The following is a 16404-nucleotide window of genomic DNA, read 5'->3' as shown; positions in this document are numbered from 1 at the left end:
CAGCCAAGATTCGCTGCAATGAGTGATACTCAGTCACAGCAAACCTGGGCTGTACAGTTATGGCACCACCTCCATGCGGCAACACCTAAGGTCGAGCCACAAGGCAACAGTTTGGAGGGTCGTCCCCTTCGAACAGGCTAGTAGGTTAACTTCCTCTGCACCATCGTCAACATCTGCTCCTGTCAGCACAATGGACACTCCTGTGGGGCAGCGGATCCCTGTGCCAGCTTCGCAGGCCATATGCACCGCAGTAGACGCTTACCTTTCAAAGGTCACTGTATTGTATATGTACTGCGACGCAGTACTCTGCAGGGGTGAGCCATTTCGGAGTGCTTCCGGGCTGTGTTCCGGGAGCATGACAGAAAGTGCCCCCTACCACGATGAGGCCCACCCAACATCTTCCTCTTTCCACCTGCTCCTTCGTCCCTGTGGTTGGCGCATATTCCGTGTCCACCCTTCCCTTCTTTGTGTGTCTCGTTAAAAAATACCCCAAAAAATATAAAACAAGAAAACACACACAAAAAACAGCCCTTTTCAGAGCCACCTTTCACAGTTTAAAAATAGAAGTGCCAATGAAATGGTCTAGGCCCCTGTGCAGGACTTCTAAAGCATGCAGGTGGTGGCAGCATGTAAACCATTGCATTCTTTTCCGGGAGAAATTGGTGGCTCTGAAAAGAGCCTTTTTTTATTTATTTTTTTTTCTTGGAAGTTTATAAGTGACCAACACCTACTGCACAAATGCTTGCTATACCTGCAAGAAAGAAAAATGTATTTTACAAAAATATTTCCACCATAGAGTCCTTCAAGTCCATATAAAAACAGGCGATAAATCACGCTCCACCCTTAAAACCTACCACAATAAACTGATCCTGGAAGCTCTCATAGACAGTGCAATGCTCCTCAAAAGAAATTGTTTATATTAATTTTAAACAGAATGAAACCACCCAAAAAATTAATTAGTAAACTACAATAAGTACTTCGCAACATACACAATATCAACATAGATACCTTTGCAAACTTCTGTGCAGGTGAGTGGATTCACACAACCAGCACAGAGCCATATTTCAATGAAGAGGCATACAAACCCAATTGCCATACATAGCAGTGGCTGAGGGTATGAAAAGGTAGACAGTACCTCTATGGCAGAAGAAACGCTGATTGAAAGAATATCTCCAACAAACTTACAATCAACTCTCCATTCCACCGAACCAATTTGTCCCATCTACAAATGGCTGTGCATCTCAATGTGTAATGTATGAAAACAATACTTCAAATCTTTAGGACAATTCCTCAATCAGTATGTGAAAGCCAAAGACAAATTAAAAATGAAAATATTACAAACCATGGACTCCTGTGTAGTGCGCAAATACACAGGACTGAGAGGACATTCATTAACCTGCATTTCCGGGCCTGCTTGCAAAAGCACCTTCCACCACATCAGAATGTTAGCAACACACCATTCTAGTACTCGAAATCTCGTTCAGAGACTGTACTATGCAAAAAGTCCTGCTTTAGCAATGGAGCATTTAAATCACATTCTCCTACATTGCACAGCCAAAGAACTCCTGGAAGAAATAGACCACACCCAAAGCAAATATTTTGGAAGTGAAGAGCACTTACAAAATCCAGTAACTTTAAAACAGAATAGCGACAACCTTGCAGATGCCAACCTTCTATTACACACGTACAAAAAAGAAATAGCAAAGCTTAAAAGCACATGTGCTGAAGTACCAAACCAAGTATGTCTGTTGTCGCAGAACTTTTTATACAAAGAGCACCAAAACTGTAGATATAATAGAAGACAATGAGGTATCCCAATGGTTCCAATTATCTCTCTACCTTATAGCAGAAAACAAATACGAAATTACTAACCCCTCAACACTTTGCACATAATGCACTGCAAAGTTTGATAATAACCAAATGCCTTCACAGGCTATCACTAATAACTTGGAAATATTCCCACTTCCAAAACCACTCCAACAGCTTAATTTGTATGAGAGCATTGATATCCAAACAGTACACCCATTGCAAGTGATAATACGCCTTCAACTGAAAACAGCCAAGTTGCCTCCTTCTGAATTACTGAAAGGCATTTTTGGCAAAGTAGTTTATTTGCCATTAGATCTTAAAGAAAATTTAGACAATCTGGGAGTGCAACGGCCAATAGATCATCTGTGATTATCCTAGTGAATGGTGTACCTACAAAAGACAAAAATATTTGGCAGCAACTAGTAGACTTAAGTTAGAGAAGCCCTACAATATCTTAACCAGAACAATGAATACTACAAAGAAATAAACATTGAAGAAAACCTGAGAGAAACCACCAAAATAATTCAGGATTCCTCATCAACTGTCCAATTTGAACTTCTGGATCTTACTACAGCATCCAATATTTTAGACCAGTATACAATTCACCCACTGCACTCCAAAGACAGCATAGATGATGCACTAAAAACATATCAAATGCGGCAACCCAAAGGATCTCCAATCAGCACATGGGAAAAAAGTATAGAAGCACAAGCCTTTCCTCTACTCTTTCCTACTGGAAAAGATGGTTGGAATGATGACAGATGCACACAAATAACAGCTTCAGAATACCGCTCTTTATGAATGTATTCTGAAGACCCCAGATTCAGACAAAACATTGAATACATATTCCACCTCCTGTTTGAAAGTGAACTAACAACTCTATGTTATGGAGTTGCACACACATTAAAAACAGGTTCTATTTTTTTAAACATGTCTGCTATGCAGCTACTTCAAAAGGTGCAAGAGAAAGATGAAGTTTTACAGTCAAGTATTACAAATCTCTTGGCAAACATGCGTGGTACGAAAGAATACTGGTTCTGACATCATGCGGGTGTGCGGTGTATGCTACGCATCCTTGGCCCCACCCACATGATTTGTCACTTTAAGTTGTGCAGAGTATACATGGGAAGACTTGCACGATTTCCTAAACAAAGCAAATGAAAAAACAAAGCAGGGATAGACATGAAAACACCAGGAGAACTCTGCTCTCTTGAACTTGTAAATGTGTCAAGGTACTTCCATCACTGCTTTATTGCCAGGCTGCACTTCATCTGTAAAAAAAACAATTCCGCCCTTCGGAGAAGTGCAACACTTCTTTTGGAGAAAAGATTATCAATCCAAAGGAGCACCACACATCTACATGCTTTTGTGGATTAAAGATGCTCCTAAATTTGGTCAGGACGGTGATGCCTTTGTTTTGCAGTTCATTCACAAATGTGTCACTTGCGAAATCCCTTCAGAAAGCACACATAGTGAGCTACATGAACAGATTTTGCGGTTTCAAAGACATAAAGACATAAATGTGGCAAGTATTGTCGACACAGATATAAAACCAGGCAAATACTACACCAAATGCCTCTTTGGTTTCCCTAGACCAGTTTCAGCAAAAGGACAAGTAAACAGCTTCATGTCTTCTGTTAGACACAGTGTGAAAGGCAAATCACCTAACAACACATACTGCATTAAAAGAAGCAAAGCATCAAAGTACATCAATGATTACAATGCAATCATTGCCCTCCCGTGGAATGCAAACATAGATGTGCAGTACATTGCAGACAATTCCACTGCATTTGCACAATCTGTCACAGCCTACTTAACCAAAGCGGAGAAAACACACCTGAAAGACCTCTGGGATGACATATCATCTGACAAAACACTGTCACAAAAAATATACAGCTTTGGCATAAAAATGCTCTCCCATTGACAATGTGGTTGCTATGAAGCCGCAGACTTTTTAACCGGCACAGCCTTATATGGGAAATCTGAAAACGCAGTCTGGCTAAGCCTTGGTCCTGCTGCATCCAGAAAAAGAGTTCTCAAATCGTACCAAGACATAGAAACAGTAGCCAAAAACGATCCCAACAGCTAGGAGATTTTGAAAAACAATTTAGTGAACACATACTACCCAAACAGGAGTACTGCTTTGGAATCCATGCGTCTATACCACATAGCCCAACATTTCTCAAAAAACGTTGCTCTACTGAAATCACAACTTAATGATAATCAGCGTAGCATTTTCCTGGAAGTAACTAAAGAAATTGAAAATGGTGTGCAGCACGAAACTAAAACTTGTACCTGTCAAAACTATAAACCTGTATTCCTGTATGTAAGTGGTGAAGCTGGTTCAGGCAAAACATTCTTAATAAAAGCATTCTTAATAAAAAATCATCAGCAAGTTCCTCCAACAATTGACGAACAACAAGCTTTTCAACTGTTGTAACGGCCCCCACAGGTTTAGCTGCCTGCAACATTGGTGGTGTTACTGTACACTGATTGCTACTCCTTCCAGTAGAACATCAAAACAAATGAGACTTCTACCAACTTTCAGCAGAAGCTGCTATGGAGCTACGCAGAATTCTGAAACAAATGAAAATGCTCCTAATAGATGAGGTGATCATGGTCTCCAACCTAATGTTGGCTTTCATTCACCTCAGATTGCAAGAGGTCTTTAAAAGGAACTACAAAGGACTCTTTGGAGGAAAACACGTCATTGTTTTCGGATATCTTCTTTAATTAACACCAGTGAATGGTGAACCTATTTTTAAAACCTTAGGACGCTTACTGTGCCGTAACACACTTGGCAGCATAGGAAATGTAAATCTCTGGCAACATTTCCAATGCAGAGAACTAACTCAAAACATGCGTCAGTCTGCAGACCTCACCTATTGTCACGCTCACCTGGTCTCTGTGAGGTGTTGGGGCATGGTTGCAGCCCTCGTGGGGTTGAGGTTGCTCAGGTCTGACTTTTCCCTCTGCGCTTATGTGATGACTGGTGGTAATAGGTGAAGCTGCTCCGGACTGCTCCTGCATGCGGAATAGGGGGCCTGAGTATGCCAGCTTGTGCACTTGATCCCCTTCCAGACCCCTTCTCCCAAACCGTGGTACCCGTGGGATGCGCTGTCCCTGGAAAGATAACCTGTTGATTAGTTTTGGCAAACACTCCGTCCTGCTGCTTCTGGCAGGGGCGCTTGTATGATCTGGACCGAGTTCCTTCACTGGTCCCTTGCACATGGTAGTCCAGTATTGCTGCGACTAACCCACTATACTTCAGGTAAGTGTTCCTGTTTGCCTTTGTCGTTCCTCATCTGTTTTTGTTGTATTGTAAAGTTCATTGTCTTGTATTGCTGTCCGTTCCACATTTGATGTTTGCTCTTTTGCTTTCTTCCCTTGCAGGTGATGTTGCCGGCCCAGCAGAAACTGCAGAGCTCGAGGCGACAGCCGGAGGGAATGAGGAACAAAGCTTGTCTTTCTTCTTCTTCTTCACAGCGTCCGAGTTCGTGGATGCGGAGTGCGGGGCTGCGGCGTCGGGATCAAGAACACTGGATGTCAGGAGATGAGTCTGCAGATGAAGCGATGAAGCACCGGTTTCCTGGAGGTGAGTATGCAGGAGAACGCCTGGTTTCAAAGGTAAGTAAACTGGTCCAAGCGGCGGTGAGCAACACGTTGCAGGCGAGTGCACAGTAACGCGAAACACCGGCCTTAAGGATGGAGCAGCTTATATAGCTGAGCTTCTGAAGCCACGCCCACCAGGTGCAGCCTGCCTGCCACACCCAATGAGTCAGCACATGAAACCAGGCCTAGGGAGCCACACCCGATGAGTCAGCACAAGGGGATGTTCTCGGGGAATAAAGGCTTTCAGCTCTGGAAAGTTCTTGTAAAATAAAAGCACTCCTGCACTGAAATAAAGTGTTCCTGCTCACATCTCTATATGAGCCTGTTGCCAAAGGCACCAGGACTGAGTCCAGCCAGGGCCCCTGTGTTTATAGGTCCCAAAGGGACATAAGTAAGTCAAGTGACCCATTGCCCCATCACTAAATGGTGTGGTTTTTGTGTACTGGGGCCTGTGGCCATGACACCTATGCTAACACTTTGAAAAGCATTAGGATTGGTGTGCTTTCTAAGGAAGCACAGTCTATCTTAAATAGCAGACTCATCCATGAGCTATACAGGCATAACACATCTGCTACCGATGTCATGGAATAATTAGCACACAAAAATGTATGTCCTTAATGCCAACCCTAGCAAGCTGTGCACAATTCAATGAAACAATGTTGAAAAAAGAAATGGAACCACTAGTGCAAATTAACTCTACAGACAAACTGGACGTGCACGGTATGACAGTGCCTATGTTTCAACAAGCCACAGCACAACTAAATAGCTTAGAAAACTCTATCTCCAACACAGCTGGTTTGGAGAAAATGTTAACATTGTGTTTAAACTGTAGAGTAATGCTAAAGCATAATTTTGACGTGGAGCAAGGTTTAGTTAATGGATTACTTGGTACAATTGTAGCTTCCAGACATACCCACGTGACAACATTCAGTTGTCAAAATCCGCTTTGAAAAACTTTCAGACGTTAAAAGGAAAGGACGCTCAACAGCCTGATTCCTTCTTTTCAAAGACATGTATGTATGCAGAGAACAGGTTTCTCTGCCTCCTTGTATATGCAGTCACTATTCATAAATCACAAGGTCACTATTCATAAATCCCTAGATCAGGCATTGATTGACATTGGCAGCACAGTCTTTAAAGAAGGCATGAGTTACGTAGCACTGTCACGCCTACATACACTTGAAGGACTAATTCTAGCCAATTTTGCATTGTAGAGTACAACAGACTACGTGCACTGTACACACCCCATCTCAAAATGTACCCTGTTCCTCAAAAAGGAAAACTTGGTGAAAGAAAACTAGTGCAAGCACAACTTATAAGTGATCTCCCAACAGTACCACTAAAGAAATTGAAAGCAGCTGCTACTCCATCAATTAGCACAACCACAGAAGGATGTAGTGAAAAGGAAAATGCATATCCAACTGCACAAACAAAGAGAAGTACCTCTTAAAAAAAAGCTAGTTCATTTCCATCAAATGGCTCAGACACAGAACTGTCTGGTCCATTCAGATTTTCCAACACAACTGGTGTAAATTGCTATGCAAATGTAGGAATCCATGTTCTGTTCCAATTGCCACCAATTTTTCAAAACATTTACTTGAACGGCGCAGACCAGTTGTGTTTGCTAATGTTACTCCTTCATAGAAGCAGAACAAACAATCATGATAACACTTAGTGTCTTCAGGAATAAGGCAGGAATGGGACTACTGTGTGGGAATGGTGAGATACACTATAAACACACAAGAAGATCCGCAAGAATTTCTAATGTACATACTGCAAGTGCTGGAAAGCATACCTATAAATGAAATCCTCCAGATTTCATACATGTGGAAACATACATGCACTCTCTGCAACCATGTGGCACAGGATCAAGTCTCTAATGAGCGCTTTTTGTATGTATCTATACCTAACTGTGAATCCATTCCATTTCAGCAGCTGGTGCAAAATGCAAATCATGGCATATTATGTACTACTTGCAATTCAGACAATTGTTCCACCTTACTGATGAACTCACATAGCCAGTACATAATAGTAATGCTTTTACGATACAATGCAGATGGTACCAAAAACAACTGCAAGTTTACTAGCTTCACACACGGGCAAGTATCACTTGGCAGGAAAACCTTCACAACAGTAGGCATAATCTACCACATGGGTGCAACAACCACTGCAGGTCACTATACCGCATACATTAAAAAGAAATGTGGGTGGTTTGAATGCAATGATACTTCCATTAGTATGAAGCAGAGATTATCTTGCGCACCCGATTTATCGGCAAACACCTCCATCCATTGCTGTTAACCGGTCCAGCACATACCTGTTCTGCATGGTCATCAGTCTTAAGGCTCCGAGTTCCACTTTTATTACGTTGAACCCTTCTTCTGTTTCGTAAGCCAATTGGATCAGTTCCCATCTGGTAATCTGAAGCCATTTTGCATTCGCTCTTGCTTGGGTGCTGGGAACTAGAGACGCGAAGAATGTCTCGACAGAGCTGAACAACCAGAATCAATCAGGGATCTGTGCTAGAAGTTCTGATGATTTGGCGGAGATATAGTTAGATGACCTTTTCTTCCTCCGCAGTGTGCTTTGTAAGCTTTCCTCAGCTAGGACATACACTGGGACTTCTTCAGGCGGTGTTGGGGACAGTTTGTTTGGTGCTGCCACTTGTGGTTTTCCTTCTTTAATCTGACTTTCTGGGATCACCATCAAGGCAGAATGCAGCATTGCCAGGGAGCATGTGCCCCTCAATGATTGCGGGAGGTGCAAGTACGCCAGGTTGCCGCAAACCCAGTATGTATCCATCATTGCCGCTTTTCCTTTCTTCATGTCAGGTATTATGAGAGTTTTGCTGCAGTTTTTGTTTTCTCCCAGGTTATTTTTTCCTTCCCCTCGAAAGCAGAGTTCATATGGAGTATCTTTTTGCAATTTGAAGGGTTTTTCGATGGCAGTAACCCAAGTGAGTTCCGTTATGTGTTCGGTCCATATGGGAGCGCATGTCCTCTGTACCCATGAAAGTTTTTCTTCAGACAGTCCTCACAATGCTTCTGATTTGCATAATATCTCCTCATTCTGCCACATATTGTCTGAATGTAATGTTCCTTTTATCACCAAAAAAGGCTCCTTCACACAAATCACCCCTTGCAGTCTGGATTAACATGTCCGCCCGTTCTGTAGCACCTCAAACGAAACAGTGTGTGCTGGAAAAGTGTTTTTGATTCTGCATAGTGCCAGATGTAGGAGGCATTGTGCCTCTGCAAATGGAATTTCTTGTGGTAGCAGCACCTTGGTAGTGTCTGAGGCATGAGGTATAAGCGAGCACACGTAACAACTTTCATTTGTTGTTTCTTTTGCCGTGTTGCTCATGTCAGCGTACCATTTGTTTGTTTGATGTGGATGCTGAGGATGATCCACTGTGTCAAGACCGAATTTATAATGCTCTTCCCATTTTTCTTGTGGTGCCCCCTCCTTTTCCTTCTATTGCCACCCCCCTTGTTATCCTGAAGCACCTTGTCATTCCTTTTTTCCTCCCATTCTTTGTATAATCTAAGATGGTGGTCGGCCATGCGTTTGTTATGGCTGTCCTCCTGTTTGATCACTATAATATCTGCTGATGATATCTCTGCAACTGGTATTGTGGTTGGATATGGGTGATTCTGTACCCACGTGAGTTCAGAAGGCGTTCTGTCATTTATTGAATAAACACTAAAATCGGATTCATTAAGGTGGTGGGGGATTGGGGTGGCAAGTGTACTCATTTCATCCGTGTTATTATTGTTATGCGATACATCTCATGGTTCCCATGTGCCCAGATCAACATGAAGCCATCCCGTATTCGGTGGGTGCCTTTTTTAATTGTTTTTATTCCATCACTCCCCTGGCTCGAATCCATCAAAGTAAAAGTGATGGCCCAGTATAGCACCAGACCAAACAATGTGGAAAAGAATACTAGTGCACACACAAACACGCATGAATACCTAGGATAGGCACTCGTTCTTCTTCTATGGCTATCTACTCTATTGTCGTCTGCCGTTGGGGCTTCTTCCATGCCCATTGTAGCTCCTATTAAATAAGATGCAAGCATTTATTAAGCGTACATGTCATATTTTAATTATTTACACATTTAATTTGTAAATACTCCTGCTCTTTGTGCTTACTTCCCTACCTTAATACAGGCGCTTATTTTGCGTCCTTCCTTTCCCCCTCCTCATATCTTGAGCATGAGGAAGAGGAGTCGAGTTATGAATAAATTAAAACCAAAAGAGAGGAAGAGAGGAAGAGAGGAAGAGAGGGAGAGAGAGAGAGAGAATGAATAGAGTATGTCCATCTTTTTCATTGTACAATTATTTACATTTAGCAGCGTCTCTTTATTTTGTATACTGCATTTGACATGTGTACCCATCAAGGTTGTGCATCGTTGCTAACAATCTCTTTCATTATGCACCTATTCCTTTTCCATACTTGCAGGCATTTCCTGTATTTTGCTTCACCATTTATTACGTTTGTGCTCTGTGTTCATCTCTACCATTTTTTGGTCTGCACAGTCCGTGCTCCTGTGAGCCTTGCGGACATCTGTTAGGTGCACCCAATACCTCAGGCCCTGCACTTTTACTGCCGTGGGTGTGCAGTATATTACCTTATATGGGCCATGGAACCCGGGTCCGTTCCACCTACGCACAAAACATCTCACATATACCATGTCACCTGTCATCAACTGGCAGTCTGGGCTATCTGGCTGGAGTAGTCGTGTCTGTGGCTATCTCTTGTGTGAATGGGGGCGCTGTTTGCTTTGATATGGCTCGTGCTGCTTTTGTGAGGTTTCTTTTGTGAGGTTTCTGAGATACTTGATTTAGTGGATCACAAGGTCCTCTGCAGGCAACTTGACTCAGCAGCCCACTTCTCCACAGATGCTGTTAAATGGATAGAATCTTTCCTTAGTGATAGAACTATCAGAGTATTCTCCCCATCAGCAGCTGCCGATCCCACCGCTATAGTGTGCGGGGTCCCCCAGGGCTCCTGCGTGTCCCCAACTTTGTACAACATATTCACCAAACCACTGTTTGATAATCTGGACCTTCTGGGTATCACCTACACTAACTATGCAGAGTATATACAGATTCTCCTCCCACTTTCCGGGGATCATAGCAGGGACCTGGCTCTGGTGAATAGGATCTACCTCATCATTCAGGCATGGATGGCCACACATGGCCTATGCCTGAATGATGACAAGACAGAGCTGATAATTTTGGACACCCCTTCTAACATCTCTAAACTAGGTCATGAATATGCCTCTTTCATAATTGATGGCAATAATATCATAGTCTCAAAAGAGGTAAAAACCCTAGGCTTTTACGTGGACGCCACAATGTCTTTTAATAAACAACTGAAATCCCTGGCCTCCACTACTGCCTACACGTGCAAGCTTATCAGAGCTGGCAAGCCCTTCCTATCTAAGGACAGCTGCATCATATTGGCCAGAGCACTAACTCTCTACAGATTAGACTACTGTAATGCTCTCTACAACGGCGCTAACAAAGCTAGTATCCAAAAACTACAAGTACTACAAAATAACGCTCTGAGAGCCGCTCTAGGTATCGACAAAAGAATGCACGACTGAAATCAGACGCCAATATAAATGGATTTCTACCCAAAACAAAATACAATTGAAAATCGCCTCTTTGACACATAAAGCATTACACAATGCTGCCCCCAGCTACCTCATTAACAAACTGTATAGAAGAACCTCCAGTAGGCCTACCAGAGCTGCTAACACAAATTGTCTGCTGGTACCAAGATTCAAATCCTCCAAAATTGGAGGCAACAGTTTCCCTGTGAAGGCTGCTAAACTTTGGAACTCGGTACCACACGAGCTGACTAACCTTACCCACTATTCAGAAAGAACCTCATCACCTACCTTAACCTGACCGAAGCCTAGTCACCATTCTCTCTATCCACTGTACTACATCCTAACCCCCCAGACTGTAAACTACTGCTTACTACTGCACATTTTGATGTAAACAACTTGCCTTTATAATCTACCACCGGCATATTCCGAGCCCTACCTCCCAATATTGCAAATTCTGTATACCACTGTACACCATGATGTAAATAACTTCTCTGTGTAATCTATGTAAATAACTTTTTTCTGTAATCTATTTCTCACACTTGATGAGCCTTTACTTGTATTGTACATATCATTTTATATTGTTTGCCATTATGTAACCTTGTAAGCCTTGCATAACCTTTGCGGCGCCCTGCTGCCTCCGGTCCTGGTGCGCTTTATAAATTCAATAAACAAACAAACAGACTTTTCTCTGAATATTGTGGCACTTTGATGTGCATCTGACTGTCTGCGCAAGGGTGAATGGGCGGTGTGCATCCTCCAACCTGTCACGATCTCATGGGGTGACAAGTGGTGGTCTTTGCTGGGTTGATTCCTCATCTCGAAAAGGGCTAAGGGTAAACCATATACCCAGTTCTTTGTTAGCGTATGGCACAACTTGGACAATCTAGTTATCCGTTCATTTTTTCTACAACTTCATTCGATTGCGGATGATAAATCATGTAGAGTTTGTGAGTTATACCCAGCATTGCTGTTATGTTTTTGAACATGTCATTTACAAAATGCGTCCCATTGTCGGAATGTATGACATCACAGATACCCCAGCGGGGAAATAATTCCCTGACCAAAAATTTGGTGGCACACCATGCGTCCGGATGAGCGCAGGGGCTCGCCTCCACCCACCGTGAGAAGGGGCAAACCACAGCGATCAAGTATCAGGATCCATTGCACCGCTCTCCCATGTCTGCATAATCTATATGCAGTTCTCTGAATGGGCCTTCTGGCTTTGGTAATGTCCCTCTCAACGTTTGCAATGTCATCCCAGAGTTGTATATTTGGCATGTGACACATTCTATGACCTGCTGCTTATGGATGAACACATTAGACCCAGTCTAAAAGCATACCCAAGCATGTCATTCAGCAGAGCACCCACACTGAGAAGCTTACTCAGACCATCCTTTCTATTCGACAAAAACATCTCGGCCAAAGACTGGTTAAGCAGTCATACACCAATTGGCTTCACTAAATGTGGAACCCGCTCAATGTGCAAATACGCCACCCAAACTAAATGTGCAAAATGTACAGGTTGCCCACCATTCAAAATCATAGAACACATAAATTGTAAAACCAAGTATGTAATCTATGCACTTATTTGTGTATGTGACAAGATTTACATAGGGAGCACCATCCGGGAAGTATTAACTCGGATAAGAGCACACATCAACAGCATCCACTCCCAGGACCCGAAGTTGCTGTTAGCCAACCACTGGCAAAAGAACCATCATATGGAAGACAAAAGTCTAATAAGATACATTGGACTGAAAACAGTGAAGATGGGAGCCAGAGGAGGAGACGGAATACAAATATTGCAACAGGAAGAAGCTCAACTCATCTGCCGCTATAGATGTGTCAAAAATGGCTTGAAAAGTGATCATGATTTCAATGTGTTTTTGTAAACCACATTATGTCTCAACATGCCTTCCTTTCTGCTCCCTGAGAGATATCCCCAGGACATTCACCATCCCTCCCGGAACAACCACGGCCCAATCAGGGCTCATTACTAATCACAACACAGGATGATACCAGCAGACACTCTGCTGACATAAACGGAGGGGACTACATTGTCTACACGTGAGACATCCGCCTTGCCGGTTAGGACGGACTACAGCCATTCACAATTTCAAGCACCTACATATGGACACACCACTTGTGTTCAGGACCCCTTGGCCCTCTGACCTTACCAGGACCATGACTACACAGCTCTCACTACTAGGAGAGAATTCTATGCAGACCTTACTGATGAGTATCCCAATTAACAAATCCACTTGGACATGCCACGACAACCCAACTTGACTGGCATCACTCAACAATTCTCCAGTGTGACAGCACTGGCATGCCCACCCCCCCCCCCCTTCCATCCCCCCCGCCCACCAACAGCCCATCAGACAGCTCCAATTACACATAGATAGGCACAGCTCCCCTCTGCAGACGTGCATAAGGGAACCACGTCTCCCATGCCAACACGCATGTGCGACACCACGTGCAAATACACTAATCTTCTGCACATGCACGTGGTATCACCCTCCGTGTCTCGGCAATCCTGCATGCGCATAGTTTGTAATCCATCCTCCACTCGATGGTCTCCATCAGGTAACAGCTAGCCCACGCACCGCACAGCGCCGGCTTTGCCCACCCCCAGCCCAGGACTATACCCCCCCGGCACCCCCTGCAATACTTGCTGGCACACCCAAGCAGCACAAGGCTGGGGCGCCATAAACGCGCACACGGCACTTCATCATTCTCCGTTCCCACTTGGGAATTAAATCGGATGCTTACAGCCCCAGCCCAGGCCCATGCCCACCCCCAGCCCAAAGCCACACTGCCCGGCACCCCCAGCCTATATTGCCGGCCCACCCCCATAGGACAAGGTGGGCCCCCACCCTTGCGCACAACAGCGCTGTCCCCCCTGTTCTCTTCCCACCCGGGTTTCGCAACAAATGCCTGCCGTTGGCAGTCCCTCAGCTCCAATGGATCAGGCACCACAGCGCACTACGGCGCCTCCATTTCTCCTTTCCCACTCGGAATTCACTTCAGACACCTGCCACAGGCAGCCACTCAGCCTTAGTGCAATAGGCACCCCCTCCAATAGCACAATGGAGGAAACCAGGTGGCTTACCTTGAGGCCTACACTCGCCTCTCTATGACTTCCCACATGGTCTCATCTGGAGACTTCGTGTCATGATTCCTGCCCCTCATGTCCCCAGCCCTCCAAGATGTCAGGCTGGAGCCAGGCCACGATCACCTACATGGCCCTCAAGGGCCTCTCCATCCCTCCAAAGACCCACTTGGAGTTAGACTTGGCGCTTGTGGCACCAGACTCACTCACTCCCGTAGGATAACATTGGGGATTGGACTGTAGTGCATTGATGGGGACAAGATGGATGCCCACACATTTCGGTTCCCAGAACTGCATGTGCAGTCTAGTCTTTTGGGTGTGGTTCAGCCCAGAGACACCTGGGATACCCAGAGACTATTTAAGCCACACCCATGCTGAGAAACATGCTTTGTGTTTTCTGCACCTGCAGCGTGACACTCACCATGTTCAGAACGGTCTCCAGTAGGCCTGCATCTTTCTTCTGCGCTCAGCTCCTGCAAGAACAAGATTTGGAACAGCCTTACCTTGCGGTGCTTCAGCCCATCATTCATCGCTTCTTCTGTTCTGCAGGCATCTTCGGCGGTGTCATTCCCATCCCGGCACGCCCCTTCCTAAAGAAAAGGGAAAAGAACACAAAAAAGGCATTAGTAAGCATTCAGCAAATCTTCGCTTATTTTTAAAGACTGTTTGAGCTTCAAACGCTTACCTGAATCCCAGCTGCTCTGGGGGAACTCTGTCTCCGGAACTTCTCATCCATCTGCAAGAGGGAAAAGACACACTCCAGGTTAGCGTGGAAACACCTAGAGGCGCCGCATACTGCGCCTACTCACCGCATTTCTTCTTCATAACCGGCATCCACGCTGAAAACGTTGCGGCGCCTAAAAGACACAGAAAAAGAACTCAGTTCAATACAAATACGAAAGGGTTGTATCGCGCATCACGCTCTCACTCACCTTCAGCGCTACTCATCTCAGCAGCACGTTGCCATCCCCAGACGCCGGCCATCATCTAAGGAAGGAAAGGAACAAAGTAAGAGAACTGTTCAAAAGACTCATTATACTTACCAGTCGGACTATTGCCAGTGAAGTAACTAGGCAGCAACGTGCCCGCATCAATCGACGCGCCCCAGCGCTGAAAGCAGGACAGAGAGCACACTTTCCAAGAAAACAAGGTGAGCTGTGGACCAAAGGGAAGGGTTGGACCCCGGGGAAGAAGGGGTTCAAGCACAAAGAGACAATAGGGAGTTAAACTCTACCAATCCTGTGTTTCAGACCCAGTCTCCAGTCGAGTAGACTACAGGGAAGGGTTTGAGGTCGTAAGAGGTCAGAACAGGCTGAGTGACGTCCCCGTGGATACCAGGTGAGCGTTAAACTTTGACCCTGGGCAGCCCCCACGCCTGGGCAGGCCAATGCCCAACAGGCACCTCCATTCATTACAGGGCACCATCAAATGACCCACAGGCCACCAGCCACCAGCTGGGATCCCAGCTGTCCCACCTCACCAGTGCTTTATCCCAACCTGCACGCCATACCGTGCCTAGACACCCCCACCAGGGACACACCCCAACTCGCCACCCTCAACGGGGGCCCCCTCGACTTGAATAGGACTCAATCATCCACACTAGATCATGCAGTACCCATATCCTTGTCAACTTCCCTTACAGGGCCCAATAGGAGCCACTGTCTCCACAGGACAGCAACCAATTACCATGTACCAGGACCCCACAGGGGGCACAAGATTTTCAAACAATAGGTAAGAGGCCACAATCTTCACACTTGACTTACTGAGAGCCAACCAAACCTTTTGCTCAACCTTTTCTCCTTTTCTTCCTTCTCTCCCTGCTTTATAATGGCTGCCTTGCATGTAATTCATGTGCCCTAATCAACAATTATCATCATATGTTAATACTTCACCTCACCCCAAACACCACTCAATGTACACTAATGGAACATTGTATGTCACATGTCACAAAATTGCACACCTCACATGGTTTTGAATATTTATCAGCCTTGATAAAGACCCACGGGTCAAAAAACACGTGTCGGCTGACAACAAGGGGATGTAAGAGCCCCAGATGTGCTATATGTATACCAACAAATTGAAGAACAACCCATCACTTGTACAAATAAAAACAAGATTGTATTGCAACAACCAGTGTGTTAGAACAATTTCTTGAAATCACTAAAGCAAGATAGCCAGGAGAACACTCTCCTTTTTCTACATTCTATCATTAGCCTTGTGATTTGCTCTTGCAACCCCGGGGCAAACC

General features: G+C 44.7%; 1 protein-coding gene across 2 annotated transcripts in view; it reads left to right on the top strand.

The window, feature by feature from the left end:
- Nucleotides 1-16404, top strand: part of ANKRD42 (ankyrin repeat domain 42) — a 617667-nt gene that overhangs the window by 498628 nt on the left and 102635 nt on the right. The gene's annotated exons all lie outside the window — the stretch shown is intronic.

Source organism: Ambystoma mexicanum, chromosome 7q (genome assembly GCF_040938575.1).
Source record: "Ambystoma mexicanum isolate Mex_15411 chromosome 7q, UKY_AmexF1_1, whole genome shotgun sequence".
NCBI lineage: Eukaryota > Metazoa > Chordata > Amphibia > Caudata > Ambystomatidae > Ambystoma > Ambystoma mexicanum.
Note: the sequence above shows the minus strand (reverse complement) of the source record. Positions and strands in the feature narration are given on the sequence as shown.